Source organism: Bos javanicus, chromosome 20 (genome assembly GCF_032452875.1).
Source record: "Bos javanicus breed banteng chromosome 20, ARS-OSU_banteng_1.0, whole genome shotgun sequence".
Taxonomy (NCBI): Eukaryota; Metazoa; Chordata; class Mammalia; order Artiodactyla; family Bovidae; genus Bos; species Bos javanicus.
In genome coordinates, this window is record NC_083887.1 from 41505434 (window position 1) to 41532821 (window position 27388).

General features: G+C 44.1%; 1 protein-coding gene across 7 annotated transcripts in view; it reads right to left on the reverse strand.

The window, feature by feature from the left end:
* Positions 1-27388, reverse strand: part of PDZD2 (PDZ domain containing 2) — a 254700-nt gene that overhangs the window by 118605 nt on the left and 108707 nt on the right. Inside the window, exon 1 of one of the 7 annotated variants that reach the window (XM_061393800.1) lies at positions 26208-27019. The exons of the other annotated variants lie outside the window; for them this stretch is intronic. The gene's annotated coding sequence lies outside the window, so the exon portion shown is untranslated. Of the gene's footprint in view, positions 1-26207; positions 27020-27388 lie in introns of those variants that run through there. 7 annotated transcript variants of the gene reach the window in all.

Sequence of the window (27388 nt, forward strand, 5' to 3'; positions counted from 1 at the left end):
CCCAGGGATTGAACCCAGGTCTCCCAAATTGCAGGTGGATTCTTTAGCTAGGGAAGCCCATGAAACACTGGAGTGGGTAGTCTATCCCTTCTCCAGGGGATCTTCCTAACTGAGGAATTGAACCAGGGTCTTCTGCATGGCAGGAGGATTCTTTACCAGATGATCTACCAGGGAGGCCCCCTAGCTCCCCCCATGCTGGGGAGCAAATAGACAGGAGTTTTATGAGGGCAGCAGCAGCCCCAGGTGAGAGGGCAGGGCACCCAATTCACCAGACACTTAGAGGGCTTCACGCAGGTTCTGGGAAAGACCCAGGAGAACGTGGGGCCGACAAGGACAATGGATCACTCCTTAACTAGGGGGTTTTTCTGCTTTAGTTAACACTTTGCATCCTGCTGCTGCTGCTAAGTCGCTTCAGTCGTGTCCGACTCTGTGCGACCCCATAGACGGCAGCCCACCAGGCTCCCCCGTCCCTGGGATTCTCCAGGCAAGAACACTGGAGTGGGTTGCCATTTCCTTCTCCAATGCAGGAAAGTGAAAAGTGAAAGTGAAGTCGCTCAGTCGTGTCCGACTCTAGCGACCCCATGGACTGCAGACTACCAGGCTCCTCCGTCCATGGGATTTTCCAGGCAAGAGTACTGGAGTGGGGTGCCACTGCCTTCTCTGTTGCATCCTGAGTTCTCTTCAAAAAGTTCCTCCTAAAAGATTTACTTGAGTCTTTTAAAATTAGTTATTATGGCCTCAAGAGCATCAAGATGAGATTTATTTAATTACCTTCCCTGCTCAGCTTCCTCCAAGGGCTTATGTATTGGCACCACCTGTTCTCAAAAGAGCCACCCTTCAAGCAAAAGGAGGTGATTCCAGGTAGGACTTAAACAAAAATTAACTTTGACAAAGGAGATCTGTGGAAAATACGAAAATTGGTTTCTTAAACAACGGAGGGCTTCCCAGGTGCTCAGTGGTAAAGAATACTCCTGCCAATGCAGGAGACCTGGCTTTGGTCCCTGGGTCAGAAAGATCCTCTGGAGTAGGAAGTGGCAACCCACTCCAATATTCATACCTGGAGAATTCTATGGACAGAGGAGCCTGGCGGGCTACAGTCCATGGGGTTGCAAAGAGTCACACACATCTAAGCACACATGCACAGAACTGAGAAGCAAGGTTCTCTAAATTACCATGCACGAAGTTTATAAGGTCCAGTTTCATTTGAAACATCTTCAAAAAATATAAATAACTGTGTGACTAAATCCAAAACGACCTCTTCTCGGGCTCTTTTAAATGGCTGGAGTTCCAGATCGAAGAGTCTACAAAGAAGAAAAGTTTTTGTTTTTTTCCTAAAGTTTAGATGTCCTAATTTTCACTCTTCCTCAGGCAGAGGCAAGAGATAGAAGGAAAAAGAGAAAAAAGCAACTGAGAGGAGGAACAAATAAGAAAAGTGAGTTTTCAGTTTTCATTCTTTTCTTAAATCCCAATAGGATCGATGAATGGAGCTGTATTTTAAAGGCCCTGCCCCAGATTTCACAACACAAAGACTCTCTCAGACAAATCCCAATCCAGCTTCTTGGGAGGCTATGGGGGCTAAAGAGAGAAAACACACAACTCCTCCCCAGCCCCTACTCCAAAGGGGAGGTCCCTGGGAGGCACTCCACAGCAGAACCAGAAGGGAGTCAGTCTGGTGCCAAGAACAGATTTTCTATGAAAATTAAGGAAATGATAGACAAGAATCTGGTTCAAGAACTGAGGACACGCATCAGGCTCAGGGCTGACAAAGCAGAGAATAAGCAGTTGATTTCTGCCCTCAACTTTCACAGTCAATCTGTAACTAATATTTTTCATCATTAATTTTTTTGGTAATTAATTTTTAAAATTAATGTATCAATTATATGGTTAATGACAAATTATATTGTTGAAACCATTTCATAGAACATGAAATAGTAATATATAAAATACTGAATTTATTCAATGTGAAAGTAAATGTTTAATATTAATAAATAAAATCACAAAAGTTATATTTATATCCTACACATTTAAAAATAATCTTAAGTATATGAAGACTCTTCCACCAGAAGCACAGGTTACTTCAGAAGCTTCTGCGAGAGAGACTGACCTGCTCTGGGGGTGGGTGTCCACAGGCAAGTTTCCTCAGGAAGTACCAAGGGTCTAAGGCCCAGCACAAGTTAGCTGGGCTGGGAGTTGGCCAAAGCATGAGGCCTGGAGGGATGGGAGAGGGCAAGACACTCCAGGCAGAGAGGTTAGGACCATGTTTAGGGTCCTGGGCCACGAATCTGACTATGAACTCCAGTTGTGCCTCAAACAGGACATGAAGTCACAGCAAGGCTCTGGTTTGAACAGTGTCCCCCACCAACCCCCGCCCAAAATTCAAGTCTATGTAGAGTTTCAGAGTGTGGCCTTATTGGTAACAGGTTTTTGCAGATGAAATCAGTTAAGTTTCCAGATAAGAAACTTTGCAGCTGAAGGTGGAGGAGATCTATACAGCCAGCAAAAAAAAGACTGGGAGCTGACTGTGGCTCAGATCTCAAACTCCTTATTGCAAAATTCAAACTGAAATTGAAAGTAGGGAAAACCATTAGGCCATTCCAGTATGACCTAAATCAAATCCCTTGCAATTACACAGTGGAAGTGACAAACAGATTCAAGGGATTAGATCTAATAGGCAGAGTACCTGAAGAACTATGGACAGAGGTTTGTAACACTGTACAGGAGGCAGTGATCAAAACCATCCCCAAGAAAAAGAGATGCAAAAAGGCAAAATGGTTATCTGAGGGGGTTTTACAAATAGCTGAGAAAAGAAGAAAATCTAAAGGCAAAGGAGAAAGGGAAAGATATACCCATCTGAATGCAGAGTTCCAAAGAATAGCAAGGAGAGATAAGAAAGCCTTCCTAAGTGAGCAATGCAAAGAAATAGAGGAAACCAATAGAAAGGGAAAGACTAGAGATCTCTTCCAAGACAATGACAGATACCAAAGGAATATTTCATGCAAAGGACACAAAGGGCACAGTAAAGGACAGAAATGGCATGGACCTATCAGAAGCAGAAGATACCCAGCAGAGGTGGCAAGAATACACAGAACTGTACAAAAAAAGATCTTAATGACACGGATAACCACGACTGTGTGATCACTTACCTAGAACCAGACATCCTGGAGTGCAAAGTCAAGGAGGCCTTAGGAAGCATCACTACGAACAAAGCTAGTGGAGGTGATGGAATTCCAGCTGAGCTATTTCAAATCCTAAAAGATGATGCTGTGAAAGTGCTGTACTCAATATGCCAGCAAATGTTGAAAATTCAGCAGTGGCCATAGGACTGGAAAGGTCAGTTTTCATTCCAATCCCAAAAAAGGGCAATGCCAAAGAATGTTCAAACTACTGCACAACTGCAGTCATTTCACATGCTAACAAGGTAATGTTCAGAATTCATCAAACTCAGTTTCAACAGTATGTGAATCAAAAACTTTGAGATGTACAAGCTGGATTTAGAAAAGGCAGAGGAACTAGAGATCAAATTGCCAACATCCGTTGGATCATAGAAAGAGCAAGAGAATTTCAGAAAAACATCTGCTTCATTGACTACGCAAAAGTCTTTGAATGTGTGGATCACAGAAAACTGTGGAAAATTCTTCAAGAGATGGGAATACTAGACCAGCTTACCTGCCTCCTGAATACAGGTCAAGAAGCAACAGTTAGAACTGATCATGGAACAACAGACCTGCTCCAAACTGGAAAAGGAGTACGTACGTCAAGGCTGTATATTGTTACCCTGCTTACTTAATTTATATGCAGAATACATCATGTGAATTGCTGAGCTGGATGAAGCTCAAGCTGGAATCAAGAATGCCAGAAGAAATATCAATAACCTCAGATATGCAGATGACATCACCCTTCTGGCAGAAATTGAAGAGGAACCGAAAAGCCTCTTGATGAAGGTGAAGGAGGACAGTGAAAAAGCTGGCTTAAAACAACATTCAAAAAACAAAGATCACGGCATCCAATCCCATCACTTCATGGCAAGCAGGTGGGGAAACAATGACAGACTTTATTTTCTTGGGTTCCAAAATCACCATGGATAGTGACTGCAGTCATGAAGTTAAAAGACACTTGTTCCTTATAAGAAAAGCCATGACAAACCTGGACAGTGTATTAAAAAGCAGAGACATCACTTAGGTGACAAAGGTCCATCTAGTCAAAGCTATGGTTTTTCCAGTAGTCATGTATGGATGTGAGAGTTGACCATAAAGAAGGCTGAGCATTGAAGAATTGATGCTTTTGAATTGTGGTGCTAGAGAAGACTCTTGAGAGTCCCTTGGACTGCAAGAAAATCAAACCAGTCCATCTTAAAGGAATTCAATCCTCAACATTCACTGGAAGGACTGATGCTGAAGCTGAAGCTCCAATACTTTGGCCACCTGATGCAAGGAGCTGATTCATTGGAATAGACCCTGATGCTGGGTAAGACTGAAGGTAGGAGAAGGGGAAAACAGAGGATGAGATGGTTGGATAGCATCACCCACTCAGTGGACATGAGTTTGAGCAAACTCCAGGAGCTGGTGAAGGACAGGGAAACCTGGCGTGCTGCATGCCATCCATGGGGCTGCAAAGAGTCGGACATGACTGAGCGACTGAACAACAACCAGATAAGAACATACTGATTTAGAATGAATCCTAAATTCAATAAGGGTGTCCTTATAACAGTCAGAAAGGAACCAGGAGAGACCCAGAGAAGAAGGGGATGTGAGGGTGGAGCCTGGAGGGAGGGGTCTACAAGGCAAGAGATGCTGGGGGTTATGAAAGACTGGTAGATGAGGGAGAGGTGGGGGATGCTTTCCTCCTCAGAGCCTCCGGAAGTAACCAGCTATGCTGACCACTTGATTTCAAACTGCTAGCCTTCACAACCGTGAGAAAATAGATTGCTGCTTGAAGTCCTGGAATCTATGGTGCTTTGTTATGTAGTCCTAGGAACAAATGTAGCCTCCTCCCCTCCTTTTAGCTTTGCCAAGAGGTTCTGACTCTTGGGCTTCTTTTGTAATGAGAGGCAATCTTGTAAAACCTCTAAAATCTGCTTGAGACAATTTTTATCATGATCTGCACGGTATGACAAAAGAAATGTTTACATACTGAAGAATGGGGAAGTCAGTCATCCTGGCTCACATGTGAGTTGACCTGAATTTTATGCTAACAGCCTTCCTGTTTGTGGCCTATCAAGTATACATTATACATTGGCTTTAATTATTAAAGAAAAGGGCGCACTGGCCAGAAGTAAACAATGTCTGTGCAAAAATAAAGGTTAAATGCCTCCCTTCCTGAGACACCAATGCTAGTACTCTTCAATGATAAGACTCTCTTCCCAGGTGCCAAGGCCATACTGACTCACTCTGTATATGCTTTTTTTCACCCCCTTAACTGTGAAGGAATGTATCCCTGACTTGTCTGATGTTCTTTGTTCTGACAAGATATAAAACTGCTAAAAACCATGCTTCTCCATAGAGGTTCCTCAGAGTTATATGAGAAGTTGTCTTCCGGACTATAGTCCTCAGTTTGGCTCAAATCAAACTGCATCCTATTCATATCATAGATGGCTTATTGATTATTTTTGTCAACACTTATATAATAAAGTGATTTTAAATCAATATATGAGATATGCTATCAAAGCACTTAAAAACAATCTTTAAAAACATCAAGACAAACTTTCCTATTTCACAACTAATGTGCATTGTGTCATTTCTTTGGATTAATTCATAAGAACAAAGATGATTTACTGACTCAAATTTAAATATACATTATTAAAATATTTAAATATAGAGAAGAATTACTTCTGTGATACCTATGGCATCAAGAATAGAAAACAAGACAAAGCGAAAGAAAACCAAGTCCTGCCATTTAAGTCCTTGGATGTTTAGAGTTTTTGCATTTGAATTGTATTAAATGTTTTAGGGTTTTTTTTTCCCCAAGTTATGATGTTTGGCATCTAGATGACAGCAAGAAAGAAATTTCCAGCTGCAACTGTAATCACATCTCTTCAAACAACACATCACAGGGGTGAATAGTCTTTAATAAATAGCAGCTACCTTGGATAGAACAAGAGACAGCTGTTATGGAGGAATTTTGATCATATGAAATGTAACCTAAAGATCCAGTGAACATCTTCTTAAAGTGAATCATTACTATTACATTCCTTGTGAATTTGAATCACCAGTGTCCCCTTATCCTTGCCATTCATGATTCATTAAAGGCACAAAGACAAAATAATTTAGGACCCTACAGTGGAAAAAACCACTATGGTGGCTACAGCAAGTCATTCGTGAGATGAACTGGGTATCTCAGTCATAACAACAACTGATCATTTTCCTATTCAGCACCTGCTTTGAGATTCTCAAACCATCTTAGAGAGAGGAATGATTAAATGATTTTTTAAAAATTTTCTGATGCATTTCAAATTGACTCCAGGACCACCTTTAATAGCATCAACTTCAGGAACACCTCTGCAAACTCCAGGTAAATTCCCTGTCACAGGTTTGTGATGTTCGACCCCCTTGCCTAAGGGTGGGATCTTGTGGCACAGTGAGCATCAGAACCACAGACTGTTGATCTGCCTCTGGGTCAGAGCCAACAGGAATTACCTGTGTTGTCATTTCAGCCTCTCTCCTCACTAGACACAATTCAGAGGGTATTTAGAAAGCAAACAAACCCAATAAAGATGTCAATGTGTATTATCCATGCTTCACTCAGATTTCTAAAGGACCCCAAACTTTGGAATGGGCTCGTTTCCTTTTTGTCCTTTCTTCTACGGCATCTGACAGGTGATCAGAGCACATGTTTTAAGTTGCTAGCCACTCCTCCATTATCCTAAAGCACAGAATGGACTGCCACCTTGTTGGCGAAGCATGGGCAGACGTGTTACATAACAGAATCAAAGACTTCAGTCATTTGCATGGCTCAGGCCTCACCCAAGAGTCCTTGTGAAGGGAGGAGTCTCTGTTCATACCTGCTTTAAGACATGCCTACATTTCTAATGGGTGCCCTCATCTAACAAGGCTGTTTTCCCTTCCGTATACAAAGTTTGGATTTGCCACTCACACCTATGTATTTAGGGGAGAATAGGGGGAAAGATCAAGAGAACAGTGTTAACCAGTGTATCAAGGGAAGGATAAAAGACCCTTCCCAACTGCTGTGTTTGGAGAAGGCAATGGCACCCCACTCCAGTACTCTTGCCTGGAAAATTCCATGGATGGAGGAGCGTGGTAGGCTGCAGTCCATGGAGTCACTAAGAGTGAGACACGACTGAGTGACTTCACTTTCACCTTTCACTTTCATGCATTGGAGAAGGAAATGGCACCCCACTCCGGTGTTCTTGCCTGGAGAATCCCAGGGTCAGGGGAGCCTGGTGGGCTGCCGTCTATGGGGTCGCACAGAGTCAGACACGACTGAAGCGACTTAGCAGCAACTTCTGTGTTGCACATTAGACAGCAAAGTTCAGCACCCTCACTGCTCCTATTAATACCACCCTATTTTGGTGTAAGTCTTTACATCTTAGGAAAGTCACTATTAGCAGTAGTATCGTCTTCTCTATCTGACCATTCCAGACTCGTGAGGTGGGTAATGAAAGGGAGGTGGCCACCAGTCTATAAGCTCAGGGACAGAGATGATGGAGCTTCACGGAGCCCATTTGGTCTCCTGGTGCAGAGCTCCTTCCTTGCCCTGTGCAAAGCAACCAGAGAGGGTAATGCTGTTTTAGGAGCTAGCTAGACCCCAGCCAGAAGATCTGCCAGAACTCTCCTCGAGCCACAGAAAGGGTGTGATGTTCTCAGAGGAGTGGGCTGGGTTAGGCCCAGAAGCCTATTGGTCAGAAAGGAGGTTTTGGAGCCTGGAAAACCTAGGTTCTGTCACTTATAGTTGTGTGACTTGAGAGCAAATTATGTTTTCATTTTTGCCTCAGCTTCCTCATCTGAAATGGGTTGCCTATGATAAGTCAAGTGACATTTAGATGCAAAGCATGAGCCCACAATCCCAATACTTGAAAAATGTTCACAGTGATGACATTCAGGGCTACCTACACACGTCAATTAATGACACGTGTAAGTCCCCACTGGTGAAGGGAAGGCACGAAAAACCTACCCACGCGTTTTCAGTTGTGTCCGACACTTTACAACCCCATGGACTGTAGCCTGCCATGTTCCTCTGACCATGGGATTCTCCAGGCAAGAATACTGAAATGGGTTGCCAAGCCCTGCTCCAGGGGATCTTCCCGACTCAGGGATCGAACCTGCATCTCTTATGTCTCCTGCACTGGCAGGTGGGTTCTTTACCACAGGTGCCACCTGGCAAGTCCAGAAACCCACATGGCGAAGATGAAAATGCTGGGCAACTGGACACCAGTCCCAGGGCCCTGGCCCATGTGATCAGGGAAAGTTGATTCCAGCGTCACCTCAGGAGAGGCTGTCTACTTCCCAAGTAAATCAACTTTCTAACATGGCGTTCCACAGCATCACATGCGACTCACGCCAATCTCAGAACCTGGCCCCAGCGAGAAGGAGGTCTGTTTCCAGTCTGGATGGGAGAGAAGTTTGGGGGAGAATGGATACATGCGTACATGTGGCTGAGTCCTTCTTCTGTCCACGTGAAAGGATCACAACACTGTTAATCAACTAGACTCCGATATAAAATAAAAAGTATAAGATAAAAAACAAAAAAAGGATTGTTTCAACAGAGCAAGAGGGCAGGGGAAGTTTTCAGAAACATCTAACACTGTTGGGCTCCTTGTTCCATCTCTTTCCAACCCGTAAAGAGGCAGGTCCTCTCTGGAAGTTCCACAGGGCACAGATCCTGGCTAACCTCCAATGTCCGGCCCTGGGCTGATTATACTCAAATTGGCACTTGATGATAAAATGTTTTATGAGTGCCCCAGTGGTTTTTACTTGTGTGTCTTGTCAATCATATCAATTACCTCTGAAACATCAATAACCTCAGATATGCGGACGATACCACCCTTATAGCAGGAAGCAAAGAGGAACTAAAGAGCCTCCTGATGAAAATGAAAGAGGAGAGTGAAAAAGCTGGCTTAAAACTCAACATTCAGAAAACTAAGATCATGGCATCTGGTCCCATCACTTTATGGCAAATAGATGGGGAAACAATGGAAACAATGACAGACTTTATTTTCTTAGCCTCCAAAATCACTGCAGATGGTGACTGTAGCCATGAAATTAAAAGACGCTTGCTCCTTGGAAGAAAAGCTATGATCAACCTAGACAGCATATTAAAAACATTACTTTGCTGACAAAGGTCCATCTAGTCAAAGTTATGGTTTTTCCAGTAGTCATGTATGGATGTGAGAGTTGGACCATGAAGAAGGCTGAGCACTGAAGAACTGATACTTTTGAACTGTGGTGTTGGAGAAGACCCTTGAGAATCCCTTGGACTGCAAGATCAACCCAGTCTACTCTAAAGGAAATCAACCCTCAATATTCATTGGAAGAACTGATGCTGAAGCTCCAATACTTCGGCTACCTGATGTGAAGAGCAGATTCACTGGAAAAGACCCTGATGCTGGGAAAGATTGAAGGCAAGAGGAGAAGGGGACAACAGAGGACAAGATGATTGGAAGGCATCACTGACTCAAAGGATGTGAGTTTGAGCAAGCTCTGGGAGACGGTCAAGTACAGGGAAGCCAGGTGTGCTATAGTCCATGGGATTGCCAAGAGTCAGACATGACTGAGCGACTGAACAACTTGTCAGTCAGAAAGACTGTGTATACCTTGAAGTGGGTGAATGGCCCTTTTGCAACCTCTTGTCCCTGCCTCCCCAAGCCCTCCTCCAGAATATTCCTAGGCACCCTCTAAGTCAACAGTCACAGTGCGTTTAAGAGAATTGAATCTTTTATCCTTTGCATTAAGCAGTAATGAGGCATGGTAGAGAAATGCATTCAGAATATCAACAACAACAAGGCAATAATTTTCAAAACATTGAGAATTTTACAAAAATACATTTAGACATGGCGCTACATCTTCTAAATGTGAATCACTGTTAAGTGAAGAAAGGGTTTAAAAATAGTAATCGCTGCTATAATTTATATACATATTTGCTGTGGTCTACACACTGTGGTGAACACACTGAGAAAGTTACACAACTCATGAACACAATCTTGAAAGAAAAAATTCATATGGTGAAGTACACAGACTAAAACATGGAAATCACTCCTTCGTATCACCCCAAACACCATTCTTGTAACTTTCAACTTTCATCTTACAGTCATTCTCATCCGTAAGTGTTATGGATTCTAATCCATAAGACTCTGAACTCTTGACTTTCTAAGTCTTACTTAGGGGGCTTCAACACCTTAGCTAATATTCTCCTATTTTCTTCTAATATCCTTTAAAGATTGCATTTTTGTGTTTATCTCTAGCTCATTTGGAATTTATTTCAAGTGGGACTCTTCTCTAAAAAGTTTTGGCTTTCAATAAAATTCACCAAAGAGATTGCCTTTTATCCTCCAGTTTTAAAATGTCTCCTTTTCATGCACCAAATTCCCTGACATAGATGGGCGTGTTTGGGATTCTCTGCTCTGCTCCGCTTCACTGGTCCGTCTGTCAGTGCCTGTACCATTCTGTTTGAATTACCAGGGCTTCAAAGTGTAGCTTGCTGTCTGGTGAGAAAGAACACACCTCTTCTTATTGTTCTTATTTTCCCCAAAATTTCTTACTTTTCTATTCACTTGCTCCCTTTTCAGATAAATTTAAGTTCATCAGTTTAGGTTCCCAAAATCATGATTTTCAGATTTTGAGGGAAACTACATGTATTTACCAATAAGATAGAAGGCTGTATCCTTAAAAGACTGACTGTAGAGCCCATTTACCAGGTACAAGAACTGTGGTTATAAATACATAATCCGAACAACTGTTCTTTTGTTGAAGATATGACGAGTTAAGGTCACCCCCATTAGAAAGCAAATGGCTAATTCACCCAGTCAGCCCTAGCGGTCAGCTCTGAATCTCTAGAGCAAATCTCCACGCTGTGATCAACATCCCACAAGTTTTCAATTGAGGTTATGAAATCCAAGAAGGTTTTATTTAAAAGTTATTTTTACCAAATCATAACTCAAAGGTAGACAGAGGTTACAAATTCAGACATTCCCATCACATAATTACTTCAAATCACCCTCTCTCTTCTCTTTTCTAACCTGAATTTCAGACTGCAGTGTTTATGATACAACTATATATCTCTTGGCATAGATATCTCAGAATTATTACCATAGATATTTAGTGGAACAAGTCCAATTTTAAACTGAAAACAGTACTTTAAAAGATTTTAAAATTCTGGCATCCCTGTTTATGTAATAATTACAATTCAATAAAAAAGCTATAATATTAAAACAGTGACAGATTTCCTTTAGAGATGCCTGACCAGATTTTTTTCCTTAAAAAGAAAAAACAATAAACAGAAGGGTTTAAACTTGTTTTAAAGTGTAATAAGAGATAGAAACAAGATCTGTATTCAAAATAGATAAGAATCTAGTGCTGATGCTTGCGGGCAAAGAAAAAGAAAACATACATACTCTGTCTAAATACTCTTCATATTTTTTCCACATTTCAGGAAATACTATAAAGATAACAATCTAGCAGGACTGAAGTGTAGAGACCACACATGACAGTTAACAGTTTCTCCAACTGATAGACTGTGTTTGGCTGAGAAGAGAGAAGAAACACAAAACCTCTTTTTCATGAGAAGTTGCAGAGACCTCCATCTGATGTAACAGCACATTCAAAGAATGAGTAGGTAAATCAACCACGGCCCATCTGTATAATGGAATACTACTTAGCAAGGAAAAAGAAGGGACTACGGATACGTGTAACAACATGGATGAATCTCAAAGGTATTATGCCAACTGAAAGAAGCAAGACTTAAGTACCACGTACTATATGATTCCATTTATATGAAATTCTGGAAAAGACACAACAGAATGTATCAGTGGTTTCCAAAAGCTGGGGGTAAGGAGGGGCTTCTACTACAAAGGGGTGCTTTTTAGCATGATGGAGTGGTTCTCCATCTTAAATATGGTGGTAATTCATATGACCTGTTTTTGTTGGAATTTATAGACTTGAACAACTAGAAATATCTTCCTTTAGTTCCTTTCTTGTTAGCATTATGTCTCAATTTTATTCTTTTAAATAGAGTCCATTTAATCCTTTCTTTGGAGATTGGGGAAATTTTCTTATGCTAAAGAGTACAGGCAAATTATACTTCAGTAAACTTATCATTACCAAGAGTATTTTTGCAAACCAAACCCTGTTTTCCCACATCATCTTCCATCTATCAAAGCACATCAGCTATTTATTTGCTTATAAACAAAGGACTGACTTAATGGAAAGAAAGTGTACAAAACTCAATCTTCCTTACTGGTTTATGCTCGTCATTTTTCCAATCATCTGGACATTCTCTATAGTGAATCAAATTAACCATATTAAATGCTGGACCTAGGCTCTTGTATTGCAATCTGATCCCATGAGACATTTGAAACAAGTCTCACATAGTTTCAGCCCAAACCAACGTGTTTTCAGAAACAGTCAACTGAATTTCATGACACAACCAGCTAAAGGGCACTGCAGTAGCTGACTGCATTAAGAGTAGTATACCGCTCACATCAAAGGGAGGCATAATCCTGTTCTGGATAAGACTGCAGGTAGAGAGATTGATTCAGCTCAGCCATAAAAAATTTTAAGTGGCAATTCTGTCATATGATAAGCAGCTAAAGAGACTCAGGGTGTTACCCTGGAGAAGATGATAAGGGTGGGGGGCAGTGGTTAGGAGGGAAATAATGGCTTTACACACAAATACATAAATGGTCATACAAAGACAGGGGTAGACCTTTTCAGGGTGGCCCACATTATGGGATAAGTACTAATGAAAAGAAGATAAGGAGTGGAAGATACTTGACTTTATGAGACAAAGACTTTTCAAACACTGCGGGCTAACCCTTGATGCAGCGGTGCTTTCTGAAGGAGGAAGGTCACTAAGGATGTGGCAGGTGAGGTTTTAGGCTTGGTGGGAGGCTGGGTGAAAGGGTTTACACAAACAGAAGTGACCAACAATAAGTCCGCCACACTGAACTTGGTGGTCAACAAGCTATGTCACATCCAAGAGAGGATGGGGCATCTGGGAAAGATATCAAAGGAGAGCAAAGGCAGGAAAAGGGAAGATGTGGACATGTGAAAAGATGGTGGAAAAGAGGAGACCAACTGAAATGCATTTTGCCTGGTGGTGGGGAAGACGAACCTTTGCCTGGCTATCCAGCATCCAATTATCTTTTGGATTCGGGACAATTTCCTATTACATGGGAGGTGGTGGAGAAGGGACATTTACTCTCCGTCTTCATTCCCAGACACCAGGCCACCAGTCTTCGTACTGGAGGCTCTTGCCTGACTCTGGAACAGATGAGATGGTTGGATGGCATCACCAACTCGATGGGCATGAGTCTGAGCAAGCTCCGGGAGTTGGTGATGGACAGGGAAGTCTGGTGTGCTGTAGTCCATGGGCTCGCAAAGAGTCAGACACGACCGAGCGACTGAACTGACTAATTGACTGATGAAGACACAGGGATAAAGGCTAGTCACAGGAGTCTAGTAATGGTGGTGGTGGCAGTGTGATGCCCTAAACATACTATTCCTGTGCCATGACCTTGGATCTGTCTGTTCTTGCTTCTCCTTTTGAGCCCAGACCTTAATTAACACTTCCCTTGGTTCCTGTGTTACCCACTATTTTCTCACTAAATTTCACTTCCATTTAAGTGAGACATAATTGGTTTCTATTGCTTACAACTTCAAAACCCTAACCAATAGGATCACACGGACTGGGTCGGGAAGGGGGGTTTTAAGAGCTCGTTTACATTATCTTTATGCCATACATGAGGTTGAAACTCTTAACAAACCACACAGCTCCAAATATTGCTTGTATTTGGAGAACTTAAAAAAAAAGAAAAAAATCAGGTTCCCTAACTCACCTTGACCCTCTACCCCTAACTGCTTCCAGGATTCTGAAATACTAAATCAGGGCCAAGGGGTAGGAGGAAGAGGATGAGGGGATGGTAGAAGGTAGGAGTACATTTTTCCCCCCTCAGGTTTTCTGGACAGTTCTAATGCAGACTCTTAGCAAGCTGGCATTTGGGTTTCTAAGCAAATGAGAATGACTTGAACCATTTAACACAATTTGTCTGTATTACTAAAGACTTCTAAAATCCTCTTTTTAGACCAGATCTGAGCAGCTTATATGTATGTACAGGCTGAATCTAACCTGTGGCTCTCTTCGTTCTCATACAGCTCCCATACTCCAGTATTCTGGCCTGGAGGATGCCATGGACTGTTATGGTCCACGGGGTCGCAAAGAGTGGGACACAACTGAGTGACTTGCACTTTCACTTTCCTCACACAAACCCTCCTGTGCATCTATAGTGTATGCATGCCTCAGGGAATGCATTTCTCATTCTCCCTGCCTACAGAGATCCTATTTATGCACCAAGGTCCTCTCCCATGAGCTCCTTCCCAGACACCCCAACCTAGGACTTTTCCATAGAATCTTACTATCTCAGAGCTACAAGGGTCCCCTGGGGAGCACAGGCCAGCTATGTCATGCCATTCCAGCAATGCTCTTTTCCTCCGAAGTTGTTTCTTACACTTTACTTCAATTTTCATTGTGCTTCCACCCTGTCCACAGTCCATAAGTTTCCTTTAAGCAACTCCGATAGAGACATATTCGGTGCTTAATATCATTAAGGTTGACTACCACAGACTGATTCCCTCATTCTCAAGCAGTGCTTGCTATTTCTTAGGGAGAAAAATGAAGCTTTATCCATTTTAGGCTTATCTCTCTGTTGGAACAGTTGCAGAAACTTTTCACAGATATTAGAATCTGTCTGGTTCTTCATCTAGTCTGGAACGCAAGGTTGAAAACTCTGCCATTCTCAAGATGAAAAATCTTGAAGCATTTTCACCACTCAAGAGCAGCAGGAGAGGCATGAAAGACAGTCCCTGCCCTCAAGCAGATGGGAAAACATCCTGTGACATGCACCCACTCGCTCACCCAAACGGTTCCTGGCTTGAAGCACAGCTGGAAAGTGGCCATTAAAGGGCAGAGGGTGTGAAATGATTCACTAATGGGCCATTAGAGCAGCTTTAATCAGGAAATTCAGAAGTGATGTATTTCTGTGAGAGTCTTGACTGTCCTCCCCTCTCCTTCAAGCAAGCCTTCCACTGGGGTATAATATAATCAAGTATTTCTTCCATCTATAGTGATTCTATTTGGGCCACTCAGCAGAAACAAAGTCTTTGGGGGTAGTATAATATTATTGTAATGATGAGACCATGTTATGATTATATAATGCTTCGTTCTTCCCCAAAGCCCTTCAAATACATCGCTTTGTTTGACTTCACAATAGCTTTGTAAGGGAGGCAGTTAGAATGATATGATACTCATTTTATAGATGGGGAAGTTGAGGCATTGAAGGATGAAGTGTTCCAACAAAGATCTGGGGCTCCTGGCATTTCAGGGGCCTCAATCTGTCACATTTTAGTGCTGGGACTGGGGGACAAGGTTTGGGTTCAATGTGGTCCTCACCCTAAGTATATGGGCGTTTGCTTATTGTTGTTCTACTCTGACAAGCCCAGAAACAAGGCCCCCAAGGCTGAGAAGAATGGGTCTTATCAGGGAGCACAGAGCTTGTACCGGGCATGGTCTTCAGACATTAAGCTAGATGACACTCCTGATGCAGTCAGCCAGTTCATCCACAAAGCCTGTTTCCTCTCCTTGAAAATGAGGGCTCCGAGTCTGAGATAATGGGTCAACAGCAGTGGTTTCCAAATTTGGCTGACTGTAAGAATAAGCCTTTTATCTGAAGAAGAGAGGGAAAAAAAAGAGACCGTTTTATAAGATGACAAATGTTCATTACGTGGATGATTTGCGCAAAAAAGAAAAGTATAAACAAGAAGGGAAAAAGCTCTTCAATCACCATGACCCATTGGTGACAGGACGACAATGACACAAAAACACCCTGAAACAGGTGGCCGCCCATCTGAGGCATTTCTCTGTTCCTACCGGATGTTTTACAAGGATAACTCTATAGACACTCACCCAGAACCGGGGGTTGGGGCCTGGCAATCTGTATTTTATGAAAATACCTCTTGGTTTGGGAATCGGGGGCATCCATGCTCTCTGTCCCCGAGAGTACAAATAGCGAGAAAGAGTTAAAAGAAAACAAAAAGTAAAAGAGTAGTAATAGGAGGAGTCCCACTGTGATGGCCACGCACCTGCAGAAGCCCTACCTGCTCCCTCCATGCACACCCCCTCAGAGAAGACCTGCACATGGGCGGGTGGGAAGCCAAGGACACCCAGGAAACATCTGGATCTGGTCCAGGAGGGCAGAGGAGACCGGGGTTTGATCCTGGGTTGGGAAGATTCCCTGGAGGAGGGCATGGCAAACCACTCTTAACATTCTTGCCTGGAGAATTCCCATGGACACAGGAGCCTGGTGGGATACAGTCCATGGAGTTGCAAAGAGTCAGACACGACTGAGCAACTAAGCACAACACAGCAGCTGCCCTGCAAAGCCACCACCCGGATGCAACACGTAAGTGGTTTGAGGGAGGCTGGTGGCACATCTTCAGGAGGCGACGGGTCAGAACAGGTCTGGGGTGGGGGTGGGGTTCTGGGGTTAAAGACAGCCGCTCAGGCCACGAAGGCTCAATGACACTTCCCGCTCAAACTCTCCACAAAGGACCTTTCTCCAATTCGCGAATGTCTTATGAGCATCTTACAAAGATATACAACTTGTATCATCTAATTACACACTTAATAAATCACCCTTGGGGAGAGAAGAAAGCCCTACAGTGTTCCTTGGAACACAGCACACAGCCACCATGCACGCAAGGGGATGGATGGTAATCTGGCCCCTGCCCTCTCCACGACGAGCAGGGCCCAGGCCACAGGCTGCAGGCAGGCATCACCTGGTGCACGTGGGACCTAGGAGACCCACAGATGACCCCTCACAGGGCCACAGCTTCAGCAGCGCCCCGCTTCCCAGAGACACAGATCTCCCCTATACCCCTCCCCTGAGAGGTCTCCCCTTCACTTCACAGCCTGGCAGCTACTCTGGGCTCCCAGAAGACCCAACATAGGACACTTGGAAGCTGAAGTTTGTCCTTTGAGATTCTCCCCCTTTTCCTCTCCTGGGGCATCTCCTCCCACAACCAAGTGTTCCAATAGTTAAGCTACTGCCTGTGACTAAGATGGAGTGAAATAATTAAAGGTGAGTTTGGAAAATGCAGGCTTTTCTTTGGATTACTGTGGGCCTCTGCCTTGCTACCAGGTGGCACAGTGGTAAAGAATCCCCCTGCCAATGCAGGAGATGCAACAGATGCAGATTCGATCCCTGGGTCGGGAAGATCCCCTGGAGTAGGAGACGGCAACCCACTCCAGTATTCATGCCTGGAAAATTCCACGGAAAGAGGAGCCTGGCAGGCTACAGTCTATTGGGTTGCAGAGTCAGACATGACTGAGCACGCATGCATGCGTGCGTGCGCGCGCACACACACACACACACTCTGAATTTGAGAAATGCAGACATCTCAGGCCCCAACCCAGACTACTGCATGTGTGCATGTATGTTCAGTTGCTTCAGTCGTGTCTGACTCTTTCCAACACTATGAACTGTAGCCCACCAGGCACCTTTGTCCATGGGATTCTCCAGGCAAGCATACTGGAGTGGGTTGCCATCCCTTCTCCAGGGGATCTTTGAGACCCAGGGATCAAACCCGCATCTCCTGGATTTCAGGACCTACTGCATAAAAATCTGCATTTTATCAAGATCCCAGGTGATTTATAGGTTAGAACATACCCTACAGTCCTGGGTTAATATTTTTTTCCTGGTAAATGAAGATCTAAATGAAGATCAAATGGTTACTTTAAGACAGCTTTTTTCCTTTTCTTTCTTCCTTTCTTTTTAAAAAATATTTTTGAACCATGGGCCTCTGCCTGGTGAAGTCTCAAAATGATATTTTTAAATACATAAAATACCTAGGATTACAAAGAAAACCAATTATGTTGAAATACAATAGCCTAAATATTTTAAAATGTACACTATCAAAACCATGTGCTCTTTTATTAAGAGGTTAGGGATATCCATTAACAAATTAATTAGCCGATTTTCAAAGTAGTAGTGAGTGTTTGATATCAAAAGATACCCACCCACAAATAATGTGTACCATTTCTACTGGTTACAAAGACATGAGGACTGCAAATACTACTGTGCTTTGTTGTCTGCATCCTTTATTGAAGGAAAACACTACATCTGAACTAGAGTTTAATGACAACAAACATTTAACTTTCTTCCCTTCCAGGCTTACTGTCCCCTTCTCCCCCTGAAATCTATTCATAGAATCTAGGTTACTGAGGAAAGGACCTTACACAGAAGCAGTAGAGAGAGATGTGCCCTGTGTCTGTGTTTCTGTTTGTCTGATCTTAGCTGGAGCACACGCAGGTCAATCACTTCCTTCTCTCTTAGCTACTGCATTTGCCCTTCTGGCTTCTGTGAGCTGGCTTCCCCACAAGTTCCCACCGCAGAGCGAAACACTTCGATGTGTAATAAGTACTTCTGATCAAATCCCTTAAGTTGGGATCTAAATATTTCTGAAAGAGACATGCCGGGCTCCACTGTGAATACCATTACACAGAGTCACTAAAATAATCCCATTTTGTAGGAAGCTGCCTTCTTCATCTGCATAGATACTTCCATACAAATGTGGATTTAATATAGGTTACAGACACTGAGTTCTGAAACATCTCCCCTGCTCTGCCAGGGAGCCCGGGGCAGCTCCCCGTCTTCTGGATCATGAGCACCTTTTCAGGGGAGTTTTCTTGCCAAGAATAAGCAACACTTCCCACAGCCATGTCAACTGTGGTTCTCAAAATAAGATCCATTTTCAGAAAAAGCCAACATCGATTTGTCTCTGAATTTCGAAATTGTGCATCTAAGTCGGCCACACTGCTCCATGGGCTATGTTCCCCTCACGCTAACCAAAATGCCGTGAAAGCAAAATGGGACCTCATGCAGCAGCCTTGGGGAGATCATTTGACACTTGGTTTGAACTCTCACAGAAAAGCTGCCACTACACAACGAGGCATTTCTCTAACAAAAATAGCTCGTGTGAATGTGTCTGAACCACAATGCTTACAAAAGAGAAGACAGACCTACACATTTGAGACAGTCTTACATTAAGATTTATGCTCAGAAACAGCTGTGTTTCCAGGTTCATGTGATCACCATGAATTAACTTTTAACTCTGACTTGCAACCCTTCACACACACACAAGTCACTCATACTTAGCCTTTCTTTAATAGGTTTGCTCAGGGTTTCCCTGGTGGTAAAGAATCTGCCTGCCAAGCAGGAGACGTGAGTTTGATCCCCAGGTCAGGAAGATCTCCTGGAAAAGGAAATGGCAACCTACTCCAGTATTCTTGCCTGGGAAATCCCATGGACAGAGGAGCCTGGCGAGCTAGGCTCCACGGGGTCACAAAGAGTTGGGCACGACTGAGTGACTAAACAACAGCAGGTTTGCTCATCTGAAAAAAGATGACTAAACCTTGCATTTTGAATGTCCCAATATGAGTTAGTTGCATCATCCTTATCTAGTTTTCCACCCATCCTGATTCAGGAGCTCATATTCAAAAATAAGTAATGGAAGAAAAGGAAATAGTCCAGAAGCAGAGGAAACCTCACAGATTAGAGAATCAATCTGTGGATAGTAAGAGTCTATCATAGTAAATCATATCAGGATAAAACTGATTTTAAAAAATCAGTACTAAAAAAAAAAAAATCAGTACTGTATTATTCACTGTCATGTAGCTTAGAAAGGTTCGACATCTCAGCTTTGAGACTGCTTAGGTTTGGGAGTAACCTGGAGGCTGCTGCTGGAATAGATGAATTCATAGTTAAAAAAGATTAAAACCGATAATAGATCCTCTCTCCATTCTGAAATCCCAGTGACAACAAATGTAATTAATTAAGCCACAGAAATGACTCATGTTTCTCCCAGTGAGAGTTTGAAATGACTCCACTCACTTTTAAGATGAGGTTGTTAAATTGTTGTTACCATAAGAAACTCACTAAGAATGTCTAATTAGCCATAGACATAGAACACATAATGCCTCAGCATTTTGCAAACGGCAAGATTTCTACCACACAAAATTTGGTCGGGCCACCAGGACCCCAGCAAAACCCTCACGCCCTGAGACACCCCCGAGTCTGTTTCTCAGCTTCGGGCTTCCATTCTCTTTTAACACTCTTTGACTCACTTGAGGGAGAAACTGAAGTCAAGCAAGTTCAAGCCTGTAAAGAGGATTGTGCAAAAGACTCAGCTTTACAAACCCAAACTGCATCCTTCATTTCTGCCACCTTCTTCCCTGCAGTGCTCAGAAGTAATTTTCTGTTTCCCCCTCCAGGTCTTTATTGCTCCCCTGCCAAAACTGTCTTGCATCTGCTACAATAAAATACCTGTGATGCTTTTCAAAGCCAGCAGCTTCCTGCCAACAGTCAACCCTCTACCCCACAGGCAGCCGTCTGAGAACTTCAGTCAAAGTGTTGCCAGCTGAAGGTGACGGAATTTGGCAAGTCCAAGGTGGGATTCCTTGGAAGACAGAGCTTCCTCTTGATGATACAACTGGCCTGCAGGAGAAAATAGGATTCTTTTGCCAAAGGGGCGGAAACGGGAGCAGAAGGCAAAAGGAAAAGGTTGTTGTGCCATCCAGAGCACCATGATAAATCCCGAGATTCATGACATTTATAAGGTCAAGTATGGAGCCCGTGGGAGAAGGCAATGGCACCCCACTCCAGTACTCTTGCCTGGAAAATCCCATGGATGCAGGAGCCTGGTAGGCTGCAGTCCATGGGGTCGCTAAGAGTCGGACACGACTGAGCGACTTCACTTTCACTTTTCACTTTCATGCACTGGAAAAGGAAATGGCAACCCATTCCAGTGTTCTTGCCTGGAGAATCCCAGGGACGGGGGAGCCTGGTGGGCTGCTGTCTATGGGGTCTCACAGAGTCGAACATGACTGAAGCGACAGCAGCAGCAGCATGAAGCCCGTGAATTCCTTCCTTTTTCCCCCTGGCATGGGTGCTTCCATTCATGTTCTGCTTTGGGTAGGATTCTAAATTGTTCCTTGCAGGACTACTACACACACACACACACACACACACACACACACACATTTTTTTTTGTAGGGGGAGGGAAGACAGCTGGCAAGAATGTTTAATTTTTTGTTAAAAGGGGAAGGCTTGACATAATAAATTGTATAAAACAGGAGGCCATCTATCTACCATTCAGGGGGTAACCTGCACTTGCTGGACTGAGGAGTCTCACTGAAACAGGTGTGCAGGGGGTGGTTTTCACCAAACTTATTCCCAAGGGCCACTCTCGCCTTTCCTTAGACTTGCCCTATTCTGTCAATTTCTAACATGGTTTCCGTCTTTAAATTTGGGAAGAAAAACAGTGTGGAAGCTAGAAAGGCAAAGAAGACGGTCCAAGAGTGTCTTGTATTAAGACTGCGTGATAGGTCCCAAACCTCAAAACTACCAAAAATCTAAACAAGTGTGTGAGCTCTTTTACCAAAGGTGTTACTTAGGATCCTTCTAAGTGCAGAGTTCTTCTGGTGCATGTAAAACAGAGCTGTACTGCTTCTTCTGGAGAAGGAAATGGCAACTCACTCCAGTATTCTTGCCTGTAAAATCCCATGGACCGAAGAGCCGGTGGGCTACAGTCCATGGAATCCCAAGAGTCAGATGCAACTAAGCAACTAAACCACCACCACTGCTTCTGCAGAAAGAGATTTAAAAAATGGGGAGAATCTAGCATCCAGGGTCACTGATCGGGCCTGACTCACTGCACAGGGACCTCATATCTGGACGGAGACTGAGCCCAGGCCCTGCCCCACTTGAGGCCATCTGTAGAGCCGTGGTGTGGCTGCACACCCACGCACACCTGGATGGAACAAATCGAGGGCCCTGGGTCAGACATGCCCACAGGGAGAGGCACACTCAGCCCGCTCCTTTGCTGAACAGGGCACACGCCATGGCAGTGGAGGCACAGCACTGCCACATTGTTCACCGGCCATGAAGAAAACGCACAGACGCTGTCGGGACCTTCAGGGTGAAGACATTTTATGCCACACTTCCTAGACATCACTGCAGGGAATGTGCAGAAATCAGGTTTGGAACTGAGAGGGTGCCTTGCCTACAGAAGTTCTTAAGGAGTTCTTAACGTGTTGTTTAGTCACTAAGTTGTGTCTGGTTTTTTTGTGACTCCACGGACTGTAGCCCTCCAGGCTCCTCTGTCCCTGGGATTTCTCAGGCAAGAATACTGGAGTGGGTTGCCCTTTCCTACTCCAGGGGCTCTTTCCAATCTAGGGACCGATTCTGGAACTCTTGCACTGGAGGTAGATTCTTTACCACTGAGCCACCAGGGAAGCCCTCTTAACCTGTATGTGAACACAAAGCCACACAAAGTGAACCCTGACAGCCACTGAGATGTGAAATTGAAACCCTTCCACTGACATGATCATTAGTTCTCTAACTCAGAATCATAACTTCTATTTGCTCAGCTGTTCCTCCCCTTTAGGTCTACACACTTTTGCACACATATGTACACACCTAGCTTGGTCTTTTATTCCATTCACCATCAGGAAAAAGCTTATGAGCAGAGGTCAGATTCTGGCTCTGTCCAGAGAGCCAAAGGGAGCAGTGAATGGGTCAAGGTTGAGCCAAAGCACTTTGTCTTCCCAACACGCTATAAAAGAGGGGGCTAACTAAGGGCTGCTCATAGCTTGTGCTACACTTCAGCTTCTGATCAGACTTTGTCTGTTTCCTGAGGGGCCAGCTTGCTGCTGGGCTCAGAAGTGAAAAGGTCCCTCTCACTGCCTCTAGTCTCTGAGCTGCATACCACTGACTCATGCAGACGCCTTCTGAGAAACCAAAGCTGACCCTTCACCTAGAGCCTGCTTCACTGACTCTGGCCACACAGACCACACCGTCAAGGGCCAATGTGATCAATTCCCTCATGTGTTGTGATTCCTGATTAACTGCCCTTCGCTTGGGGAGCCCAGGCCTCTGTTTGGTTGGCTTCCAGTTGAGTTTCAGCAGTTACGCAAATCAGATTTCTGACCGTGTCTGAAATTCTGGTGCATACAGGAATAGCAGGTTGCTTAATCTCTAAATTCAGAGCCAACCCCCTTTCTAAATACAGACAAGGTACAGCCTGGCTCCCGTGATAGGTTAAAGGACCCACCCTCGCCCGCTCTGACAACCTGACTTATCAAGTGTGTTGCCGCCATCTTGGTTTCTAGGTTCCAACTCCCATGGGGCACCATATGTACACATTTTCATCCTTCTTCACTTGTTTTCATTCTGTCAAACTCGGCCCTACCCCGCTTCTTCTCTACTGGCAGCATCCAATTTCCAAATACAGGAGGCTAGATGACTGCAATGTCTTGGAGGAAAAAAAAAATTATACCAGCCTTTGTGTTTTTCTTCTTAAACTACAATCTACTTGTGAAAAACTTTCCTTTGTTTCTGCAATCCACAGTAAGCTACTTACAAAAGTCAAATACACATCCAGGCCTGCAGTTTTGACACAGGTTAAAACATGAGCAAGGTCACTAGATTTTCCTCTTATTAGAAATGACATTAATAATGAAATCCCATGCTGGGTCAATGAGAATCGCATGTTCCAGGGTCAGCTTAGCTGGCCGAAAGTAAGCGTTCTTATAGCCAATAAGGAAACACTTCTAAATATGAGAAAACCTGATATTCACTTATTTATTTTACAGAAAACATCTTTTTCTTCCCCCCAAAGTGACAACACCAAAGAACTCAGATTGTATCTGTCTGGCCCAGCAATCAAGTCTGCAAAAAGGGGGAAAGGAAATGAATCATTTTTGAGTGAGATAGCAGAGTTCTGGTTCCCCCCTCAGGTTCTTTCAGTGGCATGTCTGCCCATGTGGTGGGTCTCATGGGTACCTACACCAGCGGGTTCCCCAATGAGGGGAAAGGGTGAAAATCCAACTATAAACACAGTTTGCCTGACATGTCTTTCCTAATGTTTGGATCCTGCAGAAAATCTTCAACTTCCTGGCTCCTGAATCTCCCCTTTTGGAGGCAGTCATACCATCTAACAGAGACTGAGACAGTAAAATCAGTTTCCAAAATGAACAGCTCATCTGAACTGCCAAAGATGTTATAAGCTGATCAACCCACTGGTCACACTGATCCTGAGTGATGTCAATTGAGGATGGCAAACATCTCCTTCATGGGAAAAGACCCTGATGCTGGGAAAGATTGAAGGCAGGAGGAGAAGGGGACAACAGAGGATGAAATGGATGGATGGCAGCACAGACTCAATGGACATGAGTTTGAGCACGCTGTGGGAGATGGTGAAGGACAGGGAAGCCTGGTGTGCTGCAGTCCACGGGGTTGCAAAGAGCCAGTTGACTCAGCAACTGAACAACAAGAGTCAACAGTCCATATTTTAGGCTTTGAAGGCCACATCTGTCTCAGTCCTGTATTTTTTATCTCCTGTATTTTTTATCTTCTCTTTCCTTGAAAATGGAAACCATATTCTTAGCTCTGGAGCCATGCAAAAACAGGCTGGGGAAAGCTGGATTTGGCTCACAGGCCACAGTGTACTGCTCTGACTGCTTCCAGAATGGACCCTGGGAAGGAGTCTGCCTGCCTGATTTGCCTTAATTTCCTGCAAATAGCAACTGAGACAGACTGGTGTGAAGGACGGGGGACCAATGGGACTCATCCAAAGGTAGATGGTAGCAAGAGTGGGTCAGGGTGGAGAGGTCCTGTGGTCCTAAAGACCACAGGAGTGCCGCTCCCCCACCCATAAATAGGTCTAGTTGTGGAAGGCTGAAAAGTCAGAGATAAGGTTTGGGCTTGCCTTGACTAAGCACAGCCATCTCCCAGCCCTCCAGGCCTAAAATGCAAAGCCACAAGGCTTGGCCACCACAGCTTGAAGGCAACAGTCAGCCAATGAGTGGTTACCAAAGCAGCTCTCACATCTGCCTTCCCAGACACACCCCTGTGGCTAGCAGGGCATTCTCGAAAACTCTGAGGGTGTTGAACTTATTTGGCTGTAATACAGTTCTCTGCCTGATTCTGACACTCTTGTCATGCTGACCACACATGCCACTTCCGACCTACCCCAGCTCAATTTCATGACACTCTGACCACTTTATTGTGGGGGAAATCTAGGTCCAATTATCCAGGCGCCAACCAGAAGCAAAGCCTGGAAACGGTTCAGAAGCCCAGGCTTGTGATGGTCTTTTTTTTCTGTTCTGCTTCCTTATCACAAGCCCCAACGATGGAAAGGATGCGCTGAGATTCAGCTACAACCGCAGGAGCCACAAATCAGTCCTTAAATAATCCTTGCATGTGGCGGCCACCCTTGGCCCTCACTGTTTATTTTCTGCTCCCGAGTATGAACACGGCACAGTGATAATTTGCAGCCCTCTCCCTGATCACATCACCACCCCCACCGCCAATCACTGCTGCCCCATATAAATATTCAGGATCCACACTTTACTCTCACCATTCTTTCCAATTCCCTGATTGAGAAGCAGCAGCAGCCCACCTTAATGGAGAAAACATTAGTGCATTCAGGCTTCGCTCTGGACCCCAGTCAATTTGTGGACATTTCACAGCTGTTATACATCTACCTCCTTTCTTACAAAAGCTAGTAAAAACTAGCAAGCACCTTGTTAGCGCTGAAATATGAAAACACAGCAACCATCAAGCCGGCAAATCAGTTTCTGGTTGGCTGTCTTTAAAGTATTTGTTCTAAAACAGTGTTTGTGGCTCATTGATTCTTCGTCAAATTTTAAATCACCTTTAACTTAAATGCTGTATGATTTAGGGGGGCGATTTTTTTTTAGGCAACCCCTACAATATAGCTGTCACTTGGTCATCAAACTAGTAACTGAGGAAATCTCTGGCTTGGGCATCATTCAGGCTCTAAGTCTGTTTCTTATGTCAATATTATCTTCTCATTTCTCATACACTTAAAAAAAAACAACAACAAAGAAAGCTTGGAAGATGTGTAAGTTGTGTTCAGAGAGAAAATGAGACTCTCCTGGCCGCTCAGGTCTCACTCGCCTACCTGCTTCAGGAACTGATCGGGTGAGCATTCTCCACTGTCTTTCACAGCCGTTGACAGACTCCAAAGTGTGGTTCGCTTCATTTCCCTCTTCATTCAGTTCTTTAAAGTCCTGGGTTATTAACTATCAACAAACACGAGAACCCTGCCAGTGCGAGCTTCGACTTCCTGCCAAGTCCTCATACTCTCCGGAGCTCAGGAGTATGAGCTCTCTCTTTCTGTGTCTCTCTCTCCTCCCTCCTCCTCTCAGCTTCACCTCCTGAGTGTGATGGCCCCACCCACAGCACTCAGATCATTTTTCATTTATGAGTGCATCCTGCTAAACTGCGTTTGCAAGAGGACAAACCAACCCTTGCCCTGCCAGCATCGTGGAACCAGGATGCTAGAACCAGGCTTTGATTTTCTGGGACTACGGGGGCATCCAACCCTGGTGGAGGTTACCCGTGCCCTCCTTCTGGAGGTTGTCTGTGGATCAGTTCTTCCACCAGCAAAGGACGCACACCTTGGTGATGGAGTTGAAATGGCTTCGTTCAATAGACACCACCACCACCCAGAGGAAGGTGTACGATTTCAGGCCTAAGACAACCAGAAATACACCGAGATGTGTATTTCATGTGCTCCCCGAATGTGAAGCCAGCATAAGGTGTCAAGAAGCTTTCCACTCAGTCACCTAAGGGTTCACAACAAAGTATTTTACTTTGCCTTTTCTTTCTTTTTTAAAAATTATTTATTTTTAATTGGAGAATAAGGGTTTTACTATATTGCATTGGTTTCTGCCATATATCAACATGAATCGGCTATAGGTATATGCATGCTCCTCCCTCATACCTCCCACCCCATCTCACCCCTCTAGGTTGTCACGAAGCATCAGATGTAAGCTCCCTGCATCATACAGAAAATTTCCACCAGCTCCCGAGTTTTCAGTGCTACTCTCTCAATTCTTCCCACGTTCTCCTTCCCTCCCTGTGTCTACAAGTCTACTTTGCATGGGCTTCCCTTACGGCTCAGCTGGTAAAGAATCTGCTTGCAATGCAGGAGACCTGGGTTCGATTCCTGGGTTGGGAAGATCCCCTGGAGAAGGGAAAGGCTACCCACTCCAGTATTCTGGCCTAGAGAATTTCATGGACTGTATAATCCACGGGGTCGCAAAGAGTCAGACATGACTGAGAGACTTTCATTTTTCA